General features: G+C 38.1%; 1 protein-coding gene across 1 annotated transcript in view; it reads left to right on the top strand.

The window, feature by feature from the left end:
* Nucleotides 1-3,177: 3,177 nt before the first annotated feature.
* The window catches only part of LOC126756875 (uncharacterized), a 375,204-nt gene continuing 362,311 nt past the window's right edge, over nucleotides 3,178-16,070 (top strand). Inside the window, exon 1 of the mRNA XM_050470358.1 lies at nucleotides 3,178-3,759. The gene's annotated coding sequence lies outside the window, so the exon portion shown is untranslated. The remainder of the gene's footprint in view (nucleotides 3,760-16,070) is intronic.

Consider the following 16,070-nt stretch of genomic DNA (forward strand, 5'->3'; position numbering starts at 1 on the left):
CTTAATTTATTCTTCAAAAACAATGTCGTCCTCCTCCTCATAGTAATCGCCCTTGGTCCCAATGCACTTGTGTCAACGTTTTTCTCAATTCTCGAAACAGTTCTTAAAGTCTATTTCCGGAATAGCCTTCAATGTGCGTAGCGATTCACGTTTAATGTCTTCAATTGACTCAAAACTCAAATGAAACATAACACTCAAATTGTATTCATTGTTGACACTTTTATCGCTCGGAAAGAATTCGGAGTGCATTACACCTCGATAATCGAAGAAAGCTGTCAACATAACCTTGATTTTTAACATGCTTTGACGTGGTTTTTCCGGCTTCAGCTTATCTTTGCCGCGATATTCGGCCGATAGATCGTCTGTTTTCGGGTTGTAAGCATAGATCCAAGATTCATCGCTAGTAATAATACGTCTCATAATATCCTGGTAGTCGGAAAATATTGTTTCACAGACGAGACGCTGTTTTTCGAAAAAATTAGTGATTTTGTAACCAATCTTGCTATCACTTTTCTTAGGCTAAAATTATCTTTCAAAATGGTTTTCATGAATCTTTCCGATGTTCCAACGATGCCAGTAAAATCTCTGACTGTTAATCGTTGATTCTCAAGCACCAATTCGTTATTTTATTGACGAGTTGATCATCAGTTGATGTTGATGGTCGTCCTGGAAGTGGTTCGTCATAGCGCTCTCCACCCTCTTTGAATAATTTTTACCAATGAAAAATATAAGCTCGCGACAAAGAATTGTTACTGAAAGCCCTTTCTAACATTTTGAACGTTTTGACAACAGAAATTTGATTCCGCAAACGAAATTTAATGGACCTTTCGTGTCGAATAATTTCACTTATCGTAAAAATCGCCGAATACGCATTATGTACTTCAGAAGGACAAGCGTATACTAAACACTAATTATTATTTTGATGTGACATTTGACGCAAATATCACTGAAAGTCATACGAACCAGGAAAAAAAAAAATATTTCGACAAATGGGTTTTCGAGCGAAATTTAAATTTAAAAGTCTTACTATTTTTTGCCCACAGTATATATGCATATACAATATGTTGGAAGTTTTATTAATAAAGACCAATACATTCAAATATATATATATATATATACATATATATGTAATCTATATTTATTACATTATATTATGTAAACAATAAATCTTTTTATACCCACTTCGTTGCCAATCATATTCGATTTACCTGTATTTGTTGTACTTGTGTTATTACCGGAGCTTTGCATAATAACGCTGTCAATCGATAATGAATTATTTATTTTGCCTAACTGTAAATGTCGACCGCTTAATGCATAACTGTGGGCGCAGGAAAGGTGTGCTGCTTCTGTCGTCAATGCACAGCTCTTTGAATGCAAATCACTTCCATACTTTGATACCAAGGCTAGTTTGGCTAGTGCTGACTTTGCTGCAGCGCTATACTCTTTCATGAACCGTTATATTTATATCGTGTCTTCCATAGCGCAAAAACAACAATAATAACGGTAATGTATGCAAGTCCTTGACAACTTTCACGGTTGCAAAACACACACACTATGGAATTAATTATCAATTTGGGCTCATGACAAATTGCTAATGAAATAAATATATGTAACTGGGCCACTAAGCAGAAAATTATTTTACTTTGGTAATATGTATGTAGCAGCTATAGAACTATAATCATGCGAGAAAACAGCCGATTTTACCTGTATGAAATGAGAGACACCCGTTGTCTGATTTCTTCATTCTTACCAGTGATAGAAAACAAAAGTAGCAGATCTGATGAATATTTAATGTCCTCAATAGGTTCAGCCAACTGAGCGTACTATTCGCAACCATTATCCATCTTGAGACCCAGCATTCATTATTAAATAATAGACCGCATAGACCATGTCCATCACACACGCTGATAGTGACACGGAGACCGTGGAGAGTCGACTCGGTGCCATTCGCAGCAATTCGGACTGACGTATGGAACGACATAGCACATTTTACGTCGAGATTTTTAGTTGAAAGCATACAAAATACAATTTCTGCAAGAACTGCCTGAAATTGAAGCTCGTGATCTCGGCAGCATTTGGTTTTAAATAGACTGGGCCACTTCCCACACATCGCATTAATCAATGGATTTATTGAGAGGACACTTGGGTAAGCAGATAATTTTACGTTTTGGGTCGTTCGTTTGGCCACCAAGATCATGTGATACCATATAGTTAGACTTTTCCCTAAGGGCATATGTAAAGTCTAAAGTCTATGCGGACAATCCCGCTTCGATGTAGGCCTTGGAGCAAAACATCACGTATGTCATTCGTCAGTTACCAGTCGAAATGCTTGAAAATTGGTCAATCGAAAACTGGAATCAACGGATGAACCATCTGAGACGTAGCCACGGCCAGCATTCGAAAGGGATAATTTTTCAAATGATAACAAACATTCCTCATTAAATTTCAAGTTTCTGGGTTTTTTCTCTTCTTACTTTAAAAAAAAGAGAACCTCGAAATGGTCACTCTATATATGGTGCCGAAGAATATGGACATATAAATGAGATCGGTCTTCGAGAGAAATTACTATAAGCTATAAGATCGTTATTATGATGAGCTTTTATCCAAAACCGGATTTACGGGTCGAGTTAAGCACTAGGTTTAGTTAGGATGGTAGTTAGGATGGTAGTGTTGTGGTACTGCAGTCGCCATCAGTTTAGGTCGCCTAATTATAACCCAGAGCCTACGTTGCCTAAAACATACTGTCCGAATGGAAGTCGAATTTAATCAAATTTAAACTATACACTCAAAAGAGAAGAAATGACTTAGTGCCTAATGATGACCTTTTTCGCCACTTAAGAAGTCAAGTCAAGAAGAAATCAGAAAAGTATATTTATCAAAACTCTTTATTAAAGCAAAATAATCGAAGCCAAAGTAAAATTGCGCTGTTGCATAGTATATCGCCTACAATAACAACAAATCAACAAAACATTCACAGATGATTTTTGAAATCGGAATGCAAAGAATGTGTCAAAAGGCGATTTTGCGCAGAAGACACTGAGTGAAATTGCATGGGTTGCCAATTGCAAATAAAATACTGAACTCACCACAATAACAGTAAAATAGTAGTAAGTCCGCTAGAAATCAACGACTTAAAGCCCAAGTGCCTTCGACACTGCCAAATGCACAGTTATTCCAACGGAAAACGTAGTGTTCTGCTGTTCCATGTGGACGCCAGCGAGACCGTTCTTAGCCAATTCGAATTTAGTTAAGGGATGACTGGCGAATGTAACGGAAGCGTTTCTTTCGAGCGGTGCGCGAATATTTATTTGAATATTTGTTAGTGTTAAGAAACAAGAAAGTTATATTAAGATAGTGTATTGTTGACGGGTGAATTTTGGAGTGAAATTGTACTGAAGTATGGTCTGTAAAAATTAGTGGATTATGTGCGATTATTTGTGCAAATCTAAAATATTCAGAAAATGAAAGAATCTGTCTTTTTAAAATAAAAAATCGGTTTTATCGTGTTTCGCTGTGGTATTTTAGGTAATAATCAGTAACTGAAAAATTAAAGAAATATTAAAAAAGTTTAATTTAAAATTCGAAAATATCAAATAGATGTTAGAATTGTTAGGAAATAAGTGAATCGCATCAGTTGTTGAAAACAAATGTGAAATATCGCAATAACACAGCTTTAGTGAATAATAAGTGAATAATAATTATAGCTATAATTACCATAGAAACTGCTTCATCATAAGAATTTTTGGAGATGACAGAAAAGTAAGACTGTTTATACAGTGCCAAGTAATTATAATAAATATATATATTCCTTATTTTAAAACATTCTCTGCGAAAATATTTCAAATCTTTATAACAATAATTTAGCATGATCAAATTTGACCCGGACTGACAAAAAAACATTTTCACATATTTTAGTAGAAATCTTTATTATGGCCTGATTCAATGCAAGCACGTCAAAGTTTAATCCAATTTTCCATACATTGGTTACAAGCATGTCAAATTTGAATCAATTTTCCATACACTGGTTATAAGCCTCCGCTGGTATGACCCTCATGGCCTTTAGCGACTTTTGGTTTTGTTGGACAATTTCGACGTCATTTGCATAAATTCACATTTCGTTACCAGTTCTAATACGTTTGTTGAATTAAGAGTCCTCAGCTAAGTTGTTAAGCATCTTTTTGCGAGCTCTACTCGAATCTTTTTTGCAAAAAGTTCAGGTCTTTTGGTACAAGTCTAACATTGACATATTTCATAGCCAAAACATTAACCAATATGTGTTGAGTTGATCCAAAAGAGATGTTGAGATCCTCTGCTATCGCTTTAATGCCAAAATGATGATTTTGCAATACTTTTTCTTTAACTTTTTCGATACTTTCGTCTGCCACAGAGGTGGATGGATTCGACACGCATGAAGCAAGGTTTTGATGACTTCACGACTTTCACTGAGTGGTTTGTACCTCTCAAATACTTGTGTTTGTGATTAAATCGACTCCTCAAAGCATTTCTGCAACATTTTGAAATGTTCCGTAGCCGTGATTAACTTGGAAACACAAATTTCAAGGAAACTTTTTGCATAGTACAAATCAGAAGACAAGCTTTTCAGGCCGGAAACTGCTGTCACACTAATTGACATATACAGATCAAATTCCACATGAACTAAAAGATCACGGAACGGATCAGCACGGGTCAAATTCGATCAGAAGTATTTGTAAATGGTACGTTCCTCAAGTTGTCTAATTAAAAGCGTGGATCTGGAGTTTTATCCAACCACTGACTGTCTTGAAAATTATTTGAGAAATGTTTTCTGCCATTACAGCAACAAGGTACAAGACTCTTTGAGATTTACCATATATTCTTGTGATTCTCAATGTTCTAGGTTACGTTAGGTCAAGTCGTAAGGGTGGTCCTCGCTACAAACCGTAGAAATTCACTTGAACAGCTCTGAATACTGATCGTTTCTGATTTCCAAAACTTCCAGAAATGGATCATCAGACCTTTCTAGATCGACAACGTGATTTGAGCCTAACAGCTTACTTATCTAAGATCAAGCGTAGGCGCGTCGTCGAGTAAAAGTATGAGTACCGACATATTTTAATCTGTTTGGTGCCAATTGTAGATTCCAAATGTACCCAGATCCTTCTCCACCTGGTCTTTCTAACGGAGTGGAGGTCTTCCTCTTCTTCTGCTTCCCCCGGCGGGTAATGCGTCGAATACTTCCATAGCTGCAGTGTTTTCATCCATATGGACAATATGACCTAGCCAGCGCTGATTTATGTCTATGTCATATCTCGTACAACTCATTGATCAATCGACTGAGGTATTTGCCGTTGCCGATGCGCACAGAACCATAAATCTTCCGCAGAACATTTCTTTGAAAACTCGTAAAGCCGACTCATCAGATGTTGTCATCGTATGTACATGCCTCCGCATCATATAGCAGGACGGCGACGATGACTGACTTGTAGAATTTGGCCTTTGTTCGTCGAGAGAGGACTTTGATTCTCAATTGCCTTCTCAGTTCGAAGTAGCACCTGTTGGCGTTATTTTGCGTTGGATTTCGAGGCTTACGTGTTTGGTGGCGTTAATGCTGGTTCCAAGATAGGTGAAATTATCTACGACTGCGAAGTTATGACTGTCAACAAGGACATGGGAGCCAAGTTGCGAATGCGACGACTGTTTGTTTGATGTCAGGAGATACTTCGTCTTGTTCTCGTTCACAAGCAGACCCATATGCTTCGCTTTCTTCTCTAGGCTGAGGAAAGCTGATCTAACGGTTGTTATGGCCAATGATATCGACGCCGTCGGCGTACGCCAGTAGCTGTACACTCTTATAGAATATTGTACCTTCTCTATTCAGCTCTGTAGCTCGATCTATTTTCTCTAGGAGTAGATTGAAAAAGCCGCACGATAGGTAGTCGCCTAGGTATCGAACGGTGTGGAGATGAGGGTGTTCATTAAGGGTGTTTTTTTACATGGAGGGTCCTAGCCTTCTCACCAAGGTGAGAAATTATGATGCTCTTGTTCAGAGATATTGTTTTTGCATAAAAAAAAATAATTGAAATGTTGTGATTTTATCGTATCAAGTAACAGAAATCTATCGCATATTTATACAAATGCTGATACCGAAAAAAATGTTAATCTATTCGCACTTAACAAACAATTCCGTAGAGAGAATAGCGCGCTGATTTGCAATTAAATTTTTATTTAAAGCCAACAGCAGTGAGTTTTTTTTGTTACATAATTTGACATGTAATCGTAGATGTTGCAAGCGTCAAACGTCAACGTCAACCCATTAATTGAATTAAAATTACAATGACAGGTATTGTGAATGTGTTGGTGAATGGGCGAGCGATGGCTGGAGGCATATATAAATGCAAATAGAGATAAAATAAAACAGAATATACTAAAAAGTAAGCATAAAAATTTGCTGGAAAAGAAAATACATACATATGTGCAACCACACACACATAGCAAGCATAGCGGCTGTAACGGTTTGGGGTAGTGTGGTTGCGCTAATGCTATTAGCAACATGACAATCGGCGTTTTTTGCACGCCACAAGCAGTCAACTACCCTTTCACATGCACACAAGTCGCTGCTCGCATACATACATACAAACATATGAACGGGCGCTGCATACGAGTGTCTCAGTCTTATATTGGATTTGTATAAAGAAACAATACACATACACTGGCAGGTAGGTAGGTGTGCGTGATATCGCGCGCATTGTCATTGTTTGGCTGTGCGACCTCACCTTGTTGCACGGCCGCATAAACAAACAGACGGAAGCCATTACCACGCGCCACTCAAACGCAAATATAAATAAACACTCCAGCGCAATGCGAGAAGAGAGATATAGAGCCACATTGGCCCACCCGCTGTGTAAGCATAGTTTTGGGCGCCTTTGAGTATGTGCGCGTGTTTGTGTGCAGAATCGTTTTACATGAAAAAACATAACCGCTTGCGTTGGGTAGCCGTACACTCGCCTATTTATGTATGCCAAAGTAAGCAAGCACCACTCCTCAGCGCAGAGCAAATAGGTTTCCCATTTCTGTACGCATACAAATGCGTGCGCGGCTGCTTGGCTTTGTGTTTAACCAGCTACCGTTGGTCAGCAAAACATAAATTTGGTTACCACACACACACACACACACGCACATATGTATATATGATGACCAGCTCCTGCGCCTCAGCCAGACTCACAGCCAGTAGTGTAATCCACTAGCATAGATAGGCATAAATGTAGTGGCGTCTGCGGCTACGTGCGCATAAATCGCTCGATTTCGCACACTAACACACACACACATGTGTGAATGTATAGCACGACTCCCTGTTGGCCTTCAAAGTTAAATTTAGTGGATATCTGCCAGTTGACATTATCGCATCATGGGTGCGTTAGCTAAACGCAACAACAACAACAAAAACAACAATAGCAGCAACAACAACAGCAGCAACAACAACATCAGCAGCAAGGCGCGCTCCAAAATAGCCTGCCTTCCAACTCGACGCACTCACGCTTTTATTAGACACTATGGCATACAGCCGTTTAGTGTCGCTGGCAGGATTTATGAGCGCCGTAAATGCGTTGCTTAACAAGCTAGTGCCCCATGCGCTCGTATATTTATCACTAATAATAGTGAATTGCATTAAAGTTGCGTATACGCCGTGTGTGCCCGCATACGCTTCGATATACATGTACATACATATACATATATATAAGTGTATGTATGTAGTTATATATATTCGACTGGGTGTTGCCGCTAAGTGCCAAGTGCAGGCGAGCATTGTAGGCCCATTATAATGACAATGACAATGTGTGGGCGCACAGCCCGTTATGAGTGCCTGTGTGCCTCTGTGTGTGTGTGTGCGCATGACCATAAAGGGCTGGCTTAAGTGAATCTAACAATAAAGGCAACTGTTGAACGAAATACCGTTACACATTGTAAAATTCACAACTACCATGTCACAACAATTTGGTCACAAAAAAGCCAAATCGGCTTGAATGTCTGTTAAATCGATTATTGATTGTGAAAAGCTGTCGTCTTTGTTGTTATGAATTTCTATGCCGTGCGATAATATTGCCTACAGAATGGGCTTTTAAACATTTTACGCTTTTAGCTACCGCATACACTGCTGTATATATACAGACATGTGACCTCCACTGCCTTTTGTTCCGCACTTCATGTTTGTACATATGTTTTTAGTTTACACTACGGCTCACATCGCGTTTAGTTGACGCAGAGTTTTGTGCCTTTTCTATGCACTATCCTTCGACACATACTAACAAATAACACTTTACCTTTCTGCACATTTAACATTCAGCCAATTTTCCTTTCACATCATCACAATAATAATAAAAATAAATGTAACAAGCCGCTATTGAGTGTTTCTGTGTGCGAAAAAAGTCGTTTGCTTTTAATAAACCACGAGGCTCGGCCTATATGTGCTTCATGCGAGAGCATAAAAAATTCAATGACTGCTTACTGCTTCCGTGTGGCTTTTAGCAGGCGGTAGTATTCAGTTATTTGGTTGGTTAGCACTTTAAGGCTTGCTGAGCAGTATGCCAGATATTCAGAGGAGGCGGTATTATTATACTTGTATATAATCCCTATCACAGATCCCTAAAATTCGATTATATAGAATTTTTGAAAACTAACTCCTATAAAATCTAATAGCAGCAGGTTCCGAAGAATCCATATCGTCACCTAAAATACAAAACAACGTATCATCGAAAAAATCGAAATTGAGTTTTTACATATGTACATGTAGCATAAAATTGTCTGCTTCCGCTGTCAGATATAACCAATATATTGGGTAGTCGAAAAAGTCTTTTGGTATTTCTAATCAAACTTCAATTTTTTGTTTTATTTATAATGAACTTTAATGAACCAAATATGTACCATTTTGGTCGACCATTTTTTGCCATTTTTCCGCTAAAGACATTATTCCATCAATGTAAATCGTTTCTGGTTTCTCAGCGAAAAACTGCGACAAGTAGTTTTCACAGACTTCTTTTGAAGCCAACTTTACTCCATTAAGGGAGTTCTGCATTGACCGAAACAAATAGTAGTTCGATGGTGCAAGGTCAGAGCTATATTGTGGATGCATCAAAACTTTCCAGCCAAGCTCTTCCAGTTTTTGCCGAGTCATCAAAGATGTGTTTGGTCTAGCGTTGTCTTGATGGAAGACGAGACACTTTCTGTCGATCAATTCTGGCCGGTTTTTCCGATTGCTTGCTTCAATCTCATCAGTTGTTGAGAGTAAAATATAGAATCAATCGTTTGACCAGGCTGGAGCAGCTAATAGTGGTTGATTCCTTTCCAATCCCACCAAACACTCAGCATAACCTTTCGAGGCGTCCATCCTGGCTTTGCGACCATTTGTTGAGCTTCACCATCTCTTTCGTACATTTTTGTCGTATTTGATCCACTTTTCGCCTCCTGTAGCCATTCGCTTCAGAAATGGTTCGATTTAATTTCGTTTCATCAAAGAATCGCAGATGTTAACCCGAGCTTCTTTTTGTAACCAACCGTTTTTAAGTGGTTCAAAACGATGTCATGGCTGCTTATGTGATGGTCCTGATCAATCTTTTCCATAATTTCATCGAGTTTTTCAACGATAGGTCGACCAGAGCGAGATGCATCTTTCATATCGAAATCTCCAGAACGAAAGCAAGCGAACCACTGTTGTGCTACATGAACTGATACAGCATCGTCTCCGTAAATTTCACAAATTTTATTGACGGCATGCATGGCCTTCTTCCCTTTACATATTATACAAAAGTTTCAAAATATAGTGAATTTCTTCATAATGTTCACTCATTTTTGAACTGCTGTACATATTTCCAACTTCTCCGAATTTTTTGGATGCGAATTTAATTTTCTTTGGTTAAATCTAGCTTAAAATCTCACCTTTCCAACACTATATTGTATGGCGCAATGTGATTGGTAGCACTGGAGATATACGACTTCAACGACATCTATTGACAAAATTTCGACCACCCAATAATATACGAAACTTCCCTCTAAATCGTTTTAACAACCCTCTTCCTATTATCTGGCTTCGGTTCTATTAAATATTCTATAGCCTGATACATATTAGCAAGAAAACCGCTTTAAGTACATAAGTGAATATTTTGAAAAAGTGAGGTTAAGTAACCAAAACTCTGTTATAAAGCATATTAACATCTTTTTTCCAGTTTTTTTTATATTTGATTTAATAATAATTTTAACACTTTAATATAAACAAACGAGAGACCCTTTCTATCTACATAGATAAATAAATGGAAAAGTGAGGTTAAGTTGCCAAAAATCTGTTTTAAAGCATATTAACATATTTTTTCTAATTTTTTTACACGATTTCATAAAATATTTAGTATTTTAGTACAAATTAACGGGAAAAAGTCACTAAATGCATTGAAAAAGTGAGGTTAAATTGCAGTTATTCTTATAAAGAGCACTAGAAAAAGATAAACTGCTTCAAAATATCAAGATATCATTAAATAATATATTACTAAGCAATAATAACTCAAAAATATATGTGTAAAATCCATTAACTGTACTTAACGCAAAAAAAATAATTATGAAAACTCCACTTAAAGCATTCTTCCCACTTGCGATCATTCACGGTTGAAATTCAATTTAAAGCATCGCTCAACTTGAGAAGCCCGAAAGCGCTTTAAAATTCGCATTTAATTTGCTGCTATTTTAATGCTTCAAATACGCGCCTCGCAGCTATGCGGATATACCAGGAAATCCTGTTATACGCATGATTGTATGTGTGCGCAAACTGACGCAGGCGTTGCTCTTGGCTTTGATGTCGCTGATGGCACTTTATTGCTATGATTATTATAGCTTAAAAGCCAATGTATTTTATTGCACAAATTAATAATAAAACATGAATGAGAATAGCAATCAATCAAAATCGGAAGCAGGCTTTAGGCACGCGAAAGAAGAGAAATGAAGCGGGAGAGAGGAGGAGATAAATATTTTTTTACCAAAAAACAAGGCAAAAATACTGATAAAAACGAGCAAAACAAAAAATTCCGTTGTATGCAATAAAAACCGTTATAAAATTATGGCATTTGTTAAAAGTGTATTTCCTATTAGAGCGGGTCGGTTATTGCGAGCATTATTGCTATAACAAGAGTTTGTTGGTATGTGTGGGAATTAAAGCATTTTGGAGGTTATAACATCGAGTTGTAAAAGATTTTGTTGTAATTTGCATTTTATAACGTCATTTTGGAAAGTGGAGTTTCAAATACACATATGGCCAAAAAGTAGTGTTTTCGATATTTTAGCTTCTAATAGTACATTTCGAATTTGAAACAGCATTTTTCGTGTCCTGGTTACGATTCTCCATATGAAAACTCTTGACTTTCCTTTATCTGGTGTATGTGGTGCTCGAGAAATTTTGTTGGATTTCACTGAGTTTATTATACCATAAAAGAATTTTCCCAGAGGTGTGCCAATATTTAACTGCTTTGATTTAACATTTCCAGTAAGTTTATACTTTCTTCAGAGTGATACCTACGTTAATAGCATTCATAACATTTTATTTTACCAAAGCCGCAAAGCATCTATGCACGGGGTGTGGCCTTGATTACTGGGATCCACAATTTGATAAAGACATTTTGTCGTTCTGCAAAGTGTTGCGAATTGGCATCGCTTCCCTATTGCTGACAGTTTTTGTCGAATACTCATATTGTCTAGGCAATTATGGCATCACAACTTGAGACAGCCGAAGTAGTGATCTCCCGATCTCGCATCCAAAATATATAATAATAATATAAATAAATTAACCTCTGTACCTTACTTTGAGTAATCGTAATGGAAGTCAATTTCATCAGACATAAATCTAAAAAAAAGGATTCATCTCAAAATCCAATTTTGGACTTTTTAACTTTCTTTCTATTCTAAGTTATAAGTACATTTTCATTAATTAAACTACTGGTACGACTTGAACTGGAAAACAAGAGCTCGGCTAAAATCTAGCTGGTATAGAGCTGATCATGGGGATTATCAGAGCACTTCTTAAGTGTTTATAGATGATATAAACGATCTGGCTATTATACGAATTGCATTTCCGTATCCAATTTAGGGAGAGCTTCTTAACAAAAATATTTTCAAACTGAAAGCTACAGCTTTTGTGACTTTTCTTGGAAGACGCAATAATTTTTGAAAATTTTGGATTTTCTTGATCTCTTTCAAACGTTGGCCGCGGCTATGTCTCAGAAGGTCCATCCATTGAGTCCAATTTTCGATGACTCGTTCGAGCATTTTGAGTGGTAACTGGCAAATGACACGCGTGATGGTTTGCTCCAAGGCTTGAATCGAAGCGGGATTGTCGCCATAGACTTTAGATTTTTCATATCCCCACAACAAAAAGTCTAAACGTGTGATATCACATGATCTTGGTGGCCAATTGAACGGCCCAAAACATATCTCTCAATTCTTCTATTGATTGATGCGAAATAGGTGACGCCATTTTGTTGAAACCAAATGCCGTCGAGATCACGAGCTTCAATTTCAGGTATCAAATAGTCGGTTTTCGTGGCGCGATAACGGTCGCCATTGACGGTTGCGTTCTCATTGACATCATTTTTGAAGAAATATGGACCGATGATTCCACCGGCTTACAAACCACACCAAACTATTGGGTTTTCTGGATGTAATGGCAGATCTTTAATCTCTTTGAGTCAGAAATGAGGCTCAGAGTTGAACAAATGTTGGCTCGAAAACGTCAGATCTGCAAGATCAAGAGCCCATAGAAAGAAGCGATGTCGCTAAGTAAGGTCGCGCGGTTTCAGTTCGTGCACAAGCTGTATTTGGTACGCTTTCAATTTAAGATATCGACGTAAACGGCGAGAAGTCGTTACATACATCAGTCCGAGTTGCTGCGAACGGCGCCGAATCGACTTTCCTCGGTCTTCGTGTACACTCTCAGCTACGGCTGCTATATTTTCTTTACTGCGTGCTGAACGTGGTCCTATTCGGTCGAATATTATCCAATAATGAATGCTGGGTCTCAAGTTGGGTGATGGTGTTGCGTTCAGTACGCTCAGTAGGCCGATTAAGTTGACCATAAGTTGAGCGAAGTCGCGAAACACATTTATTAGTTGAACGATTTGTAAACGTTGTTCAGGCCTAAGTTCTTCCGTGAACAAATGCCCAAAAATACTGAATAAAAATGACATGACAGCTTGACTCGAATCACGCTGATCTGTCGAAAAAAAGCTATTGAAATAACTACCTCTGCTTGGATAATCCGCTACAATCAAAAAACCAAAAAATACCGGTATTTTTATAATTACATGAATACAGGTAATGATCGAAAAAGTACATAATTTACACTCCAAATCGGCTTAAAAAATCTAAATTATAGTCAAATTTTATTCTTTCGAACGTAATCTGGCAATGAAAAGAGTCTTTGAAAAATTTGAGCAATGATCTAGTCCCTTCGAAGAAATTTTGCTCATCGCTCATATCTTAGGAACTAATTGTCGGATAAACGGATCGACTGTTCCGAAATTATTCTCAAATGCCCGATTTTATGAAATTCAAAAGTGGATATATTCCCTTGAGTTCTTAAAACTGATTTTCTCGGCCAAAAGTATCGGCTCATCCTTATGTATGTGTATTTACAAACATATATGTTTGTGGTATATGCCGCTCTGAAACAGGATATGCGCGCGATGATGATACCCCATTAAAAATGTAATGCCATTTGTCAGGCGGCCTTGTGACTTACAGAATGTCATGAAAGAGCGCTGAGACCAGGTGGAGGCTGAGCGAACAGACATTTTTTGGTGGCGAAATGGGCGCGCAGGACAAGCTCGTAACAACGTACAAAGCACTCATACACGTATACACACATACAAACATACTTAAGCGAATACAAAAAAAGTTGAAAAATGTTGGGTAAAACGTTGGAAAATGAAGTGTGTGGTGAAAAATGAAATGGAAAATCCTAACGAAACACAAATAAAAACACAATTTTAATGAAGCTTATGTTGACACGTACGCGCTGATAAATGTTTGCGTGTGTGTGTGTAGAAATACGCAGCGCCATTTGTGGATACACATACAAATACATACATATGTATGTATATGTGCGTGTAAAAAGCGATAAAATGAAAGAAAAATACGCAGTTATACACGCACACACACACATCCAAGCGCATAACGTTACAACTGCGTGCGTGTGGCGAAAAAATGCGAAATATTCGTGAAATAAATTGCAAAGCAAAGAAGAAGCCAAAGAGAATGAAATGAACAAAATGCTGAAGTCAGGTGTTTCCCAATCAAAGGGACCAAAACAAACAACAAACAGCATACACAAGTAAAAAGTAGCGGAAAATCCGGACAAACAGAGCAAAAATGATAGCAAACTGGGATAAGAACTTCCAGATGAAGCATAAAAATCGACAACTCGAGGTATGACAGAGTAAATCAGCACAACGGCAAGGCTGTGGAAGGGATGCGAAGCAGTAGAGGATATATGGCTACACACACACCTGCACACGCGTGCGTGGCAGCGCAGGACAGTCCGAATGCCACTCGGAGTAGGGTCACTGTGTAACTGCGGCTGAGCTGGGGTATGGCAATAGTAAATCGCTTATAGCATTAAAATAAGGGAAATATTTGCGCGAATGTTCGAGAATTGATTGCTCAGTTTAACTTAAAGCCAGAAAAAAATGTGGCACAGAAGAATGCAAAAGAAAAATCACAAACACTGCACACACAAACACGCGCGAGCAATTTCAGCGCAGCCAAAGGTGTGGAGAGCGCGATTTGTCTTCTGCCGACTGTTGGCTGTGAAGTTAAAGATAGACATTACTGCGTCAGACATTTCGCATTTACTTACTGGCTAAGCCTAGTTATTAAGTTTGTTGCTCAGCCGCTGTTCCTTTCACCAACTTCGCATTGTGGTCGCCCGCATAGATAACGGCATAGGCAAGTGCTGAAAAAGGTCAACTTGTTTGCGCCGAATTCGAGGAAAAACCCAAAAGCTGTCGAAATATTTTGGCAGAGATAAGCTGCGCCGCTAGGCGATAGTGTACCGTTAGTGAAGTTGCTGCTGGCAGGTCAATCAGTGTATAAACTGCAGAAAACGTGCCACCGACAGACCAACTAAAAAGTGCCCATATGTAGTTATGTGTGTCTAGTTGTAAGCAAGTAGAATGTAATCTTTTCATACACACCTTCGCTTACATACAAATACTCACACATATGTGCCATTTTTCGCTTGTAACACATGGCGTTTTGTGAAAATGGCGTGCGTGCGTTTGTCGTCTGGCAACCTTGAGTTGCTCGTTAGTGCCGTTATTCGCGTTGCTAAGCCGTGGCCACTGGCTAGTTGTCAAGTGCAAGTATTTGTGAGTTCGTCTGCGGCAGGATTTGTGGCATGTAGGAATTTTGCAGCTTTGTAGACTTATGGCGACTTATGCGCTCAGGTACCTTGAATTTAAAAAAATTATATCGAAGAATTCGTAAATTTATTTTTTTTTTATGTGCATAGGAACCTAAAATAGAATAGACCTGTGTATAGAAGTTCACGCTAGTGAGGCAAGTTCTCTGAGCGTCATTCACTTGGGAGTGACCAGAAGCGATTCTTTTACATATGGCTCAAGTAGTTCACGACTTCCGTTCTTAGACCAAGTATCCTCTGGGTAGCAAAAGTAAAATATAAGTTTGAAGGCGAGCTAAAGTGAGAAGGCGAAACAGGGTTGTGCGTTTGGTTCAGTATCCGCTCCGTAAAAAACATCCCCAATGAAAAGAAGAAAAGATTTGTCCATTCCAGTTGTTGCCTGTTTTCTTGCTGAAGATGACCGCTCTAGTAAGAACCACTCTGACGTTGGTCCGAAAATATGATCATATCCAGGTTCTTCGTTCAATAATGTCATATTTTGTCTGAAAGTTATCGGAGTTCTTAAAAATTTACCGCCATCTTAATCCAGTTCGCTTTCGATTTTATATTATACCATGTGATGAAATATGATCCAGACAAAGAAAAAAATACTACGATTTCATTTACTTTAGTACTAATCTTTATTATCGCCTTCAAAATAAAC

Source organism: Bactrocera neohumeralis, chromosome 4 (assembly GCF_024586455.1).
Source record: "Bactrocera neohumeralis isolate Rockhampton chromosome 4, APGP_CSIRO_Bneo_wtdbg2-racon-allhic-juicebox.fasta_v2, whole genome shotgun sequence".
NCBI lineage: Eukaryota > Metazoa > Arthropoda > Insecta > Diptera > Tephritidae > Bactrocera > Bactrocera neohumeralis.